Source organism: Cibotium barometz, chromosome 36 (genome assembly GCF_041138505.1).
Source record: "Cibotium barometz isolate CiBa-2024 chromosome 36, ASM4113850v1, whole genome shotgun sequence".
Taxonomy (NCBI): domain Eukaryota; kingdom Viridiplantae; phylum Streptophyta; class Polypodiopsida; order Cyatheales; family Cibotiaceae; genus Cibotium; species Cibotium barometz.
This window is the reverse complement of record NC_141081.1, coordinates 19,523,817-19,527,883: the sequence shown is the minus strand read 5'-3', so window position 1 is coordinate 19,527,883 and position 4,067 is coordinate 19,523,817. Positions and strand designations below refer to the sequence as shown.

General features: G+C 37.9%; 1 pseudogene; it reads right to left on the bottom strand.

Moving 5' to 3' along the window:
- Positions 1 to 301: 301 nt before the first annotated feature.
- On the bottom strand, positions 302 to 1,611 carry LOC147617579 (uncharacterized; annotated as a pseudogene).
- Between the last annotated feature and the right edge of the window lie 2,456 nt (positions 1,612 to 4,067).

The window sequence follows — 4,067 nt, the reverse complement described above, 5'->3', positions numbered from 1 at the left end:
GGCAGGTCGAGATGCAGGCGAAGAGGGAAAGAGAAGAAAGACTGTGGGAAGAAATGGGAAGACTACAAGAGGAGCAAAATCGAAGGCCGCCTTCAGTCCCAAAGCACAGTCGAGTTCTCAATCACGGCATCACTTCCGTGCCCCCCAGAGTCTTTTGAGATCGACGTCAACATCATTAGACTTTTATTTAAATTTGTAACATTAACATTAATTTTGTAAGAGACCTGACATTGTTTTGTAAGAAAAAAATCTTTCGTATATTTAATTGCTTTTGGAGTTACAATGTTTTGATTGTTGTCATTCAACGACTAATTAAGTGAATAGTATGAGAGACAGATTCTTTGCAGAAAGTCATTTTCTCTTTTCACCTTGGCACCTATAAAAAAAGGGTTTTGTTAGTGGTATCTTAATAATGTTCTGCATGGCATACTAAATGGTGAATGTAAATGGTTTACCTTTTTAGTATCCTTTGTAAATGTATAATCTTTTGGCAATTGTTCAATCTCCTCGTATGTAAGGTCTTTTCTAATTTGAAAAAGAGATGTTTTAGATAGTGTGTTTAGCATTGTAAGCAATTGCCCTTCCAAATATATCTCCATTACTAGAGGCGTATTCTCGAGATCTGACTCCAAATCTTGATCTAATGGAACAAGGTTGTCATTAATATAATGATATCTGGTGTAGTGAAAAGTTGCAACAATGAAGTTTTGAGAGTCAATAATGTACTTGTAAACTATTGACTTCTTCTCCAAAACAAAAATGATGCCTTTTGTCTTTCTCCTGTTCCAACCATTGTCCAAAAAGTCCAATGCCTTACTTGACTTGCAAATAAACATTGTTGAAGTATTTCTTATTTTTTCATCAAAGAAAAAGTCAACAAACACTTCGATAGGCATAAAAATAGTAAGCTTGACATTCTTTGTTGCACAGATGCCTTAAGAGACTTCTGTATGTCATGACACAACCTAATCCTATAACTTTCAGTAGCTTGTGAAGTTGGCAATGGCCAATCTTTGCTTTCAAATAATGGGAGGGGTAATGGAGTCAAACGACCCCATCCAGAAGACATGTTTGGTTTAAAGTACTGCATATCATAGAAAAATATGCCATGGTCTACAAGATCTCTATGAGTTCTTTCTTTGTAAATTTGTTCTCCTACATATGCATGGAAAGCATAAAAAATCCCACTTATACTCTCCACTGGTTGCTAGTCTATCTTATTAGATGGATAAATATTTGCATAAAACCAAAAGATTAGATATTTTTAAACAACAATCAGACAGAATGAATGGATAAACAATTGCATAATAATAACAATTAAACACTTTTAAAACAAAAGAAGCTTTGACTGAGATACTACTCATAGTTGGGACGATATCGTGGTGGAAGACCAGGAGGAAATTTTTTCACCCTCATGTCTACATGCTGGAAAACATGTTGTATTAGTACCTTTGTCACACACTTGCTAGATTCACATACCTTGAACTCTTTAACTTGTCCCTTGAATGGCTCCACAAATTCATTAGCATTTCTCCTCTTTCTCTTCCTTCTCTGTAAAAGTACCCAGCTCCCGATTGCAATTGTAGATGGTATCCATGTCCCATCGTCCATATTATAACTATTGAATATAGTAATAGCTAAAATGCTAGTACGAGGCTTTCTACAGGTTGCCATTTTGTGTAGCAAAAGACACACAGAAGAAGAAGATGAGAGATTAATTTGGAGGAGACTTAGAAAAAGAAAGAACGATTATGTTGGAGACGAAGAAGATCAGAGCTAGTTTTGGGGAGAAACTTAGAGATTCTCTATCATTAACTACCACTATCTTTTAGCTTACGTGAAAAGATTCGGTAGTATTATTTTATTATTATTTTAAGTTGAGTAAATGTTATTTAAGATGCATTTTGAGCATAATTTTACTCTATTTACTTGAATTCTTGCTTTAAAATGCCGAATTTCTCCGTTTTTACGGAAGCATCTTCCTCATTGGTTGAGTATCACTTAGTTTTTCCTTGACTTCAGTATCCTCCAAAATCTGTAAGCACTCAGGACTTCAGTACTGTAGAGCTACCTTTCCATGCACAATGTGGAGTTCTTTGCTGATGATTGCACCATGGAACACCTGGGCATACTAACCCTTAGGTAGCTCAATTTTGGGCCCCGTGTGTGGGTCTTCTCTTTCTGCTAACTAGGTATCCTGTTGCACTGGCTTGTGTCACTGTTAGAGTCTCTTCGAATTCCAGGTCAAATGTAGCTAAGGTTGACATCTGTAACATTGAGAAGAAGGTCAGACCATTAACAGGGCATGTGCCATGCCTTGTTCTTCTTCTCCTTCTTTATTTCTTTCTTTCTTTTTTTTTTTTTGAAAAGTGTCAAGGTTAAATTTGATGTGGGAACTGTGTTAATGGTGTGAGCACTCAAGGAGGTATGAACTTAAATTGAAAAGGTGAACATGACGAGATGATCCAAGACCCGTGAGGTGGGTAAACACCATGAAAGTGTAGGTTTTTACGCCGTTAAAGGTGTTTTCGTGAAATGGCCTAAACCCATGAAAGTGTAGGTTTTTAGGCCTTGAAAGGTTATCCCATGAAATGGCCTAAACCTGTGAGAGGTATTCCCATGAAATGCTATCTCCGTGAAAGTGCAAGTTTTTTGGTTGTTGTGAAGGGTTATCCTATGTGAAACAGTTTAAACTCGTAGAAAGGTAATCTCGTGATACAGTTTAAACTCGTGAAAGTGCAAGTTTTTTGGTTGAAGGGTTATCCCATGAAACTGAAAGGTAATCCGGTGAAACAGTTTAAACCCATGATGAAAGTGCAGGTTTTTTGGCCGTGAAATTACAGGTTTTCTACCTTGTTTTTGAAGAGTGAATTTGTGAATGTAGTTTTTGTGAATGCATAATGTGATTCACCAATAGAGTGCGGGGTTTGTGAGATGAATGATAATGAACGTGATTGATGAACACGGGGAGCAATCATTCATGGTTATTCAATCCACCACTTTCAATCATGCAACTTATGCTCAAGAAGAAAAGAAATGAAATCCAAGACCTTCCTAGTATCATTTCCTCTTCCATTGTACCTATAGGCATAACAAATGTTAGTATACACTCAATGCCCGCCTCTCAGCATGTATCTCACTTTGATGTATAATGCACATTTGTTAGGATCCCCATTATGAGGAGTAGCCATGGTGCATATGTCTTTAGTGGGAACCCCGACTTAGACGCTGACTTAGACGCTGATGGGGTCATTATTGTGATGCAAGGGCAAGGTACAAGCTCCCACCTCAAACACAGATATGTCAATTTTGTAGGCAGGCAGATAAACAAAAACCGAAATCAATGAGATCCAAGCTCGTGAAGAGTAGCGCACACGATGATGAAGGACGACGATTACAAAATTCATGAAAAAGGAAAGAAAATTTGATTTTATGGCACAACCGTCGGACTGGGCAGCTGCCTTAATGAAGAATGCCATGTGGCTTCCCATGATTGGTTGAGAAAATGTGACCATTTCATGGTGTGAACCCTTGAGGACCAGTTCATGGCATGAACCTTTTAGGACCATTTCACGACATGAACCTTTTAGGACTAGTTCACAACGTGAACCTTTTTGTATCAGTTCACGGCATGAACTATTTTGTGCCAAGTGTGTGCAAAATTGATACCCTACGTTCCTTTCATGCTCAGACACTCAATCATGCATTCAAGGATTTGATGAAGTGAATGATACCCATTTTTACCTTGTATCCATTTTTTAGTAATGGTACCTTTATCTATTTATTGCCATGGAAACCAAGGTGGTACTTTGGCACTTCTGGGCAGTTGTTGTTTGCAGGCGTTTTAACTCTGTGTGAGAGTGTTTAATCCTTCTCTCCATCCAAGAAGAGTACTTTGGCACTTCTGGGTAGTTGTTGTTGCAAGCGTTTTAACTCCGTGTGAGAGTGCTTGATCCTTCTCTCTATCCAAGAAGAGTGTTTCTACTAAGTCTTGTGGATTGGGATTTGTATTGGTGCACTTGTTGCAACTTCTTTTTCTTCTTTTCAATAACCTTGTCCATCTCCTC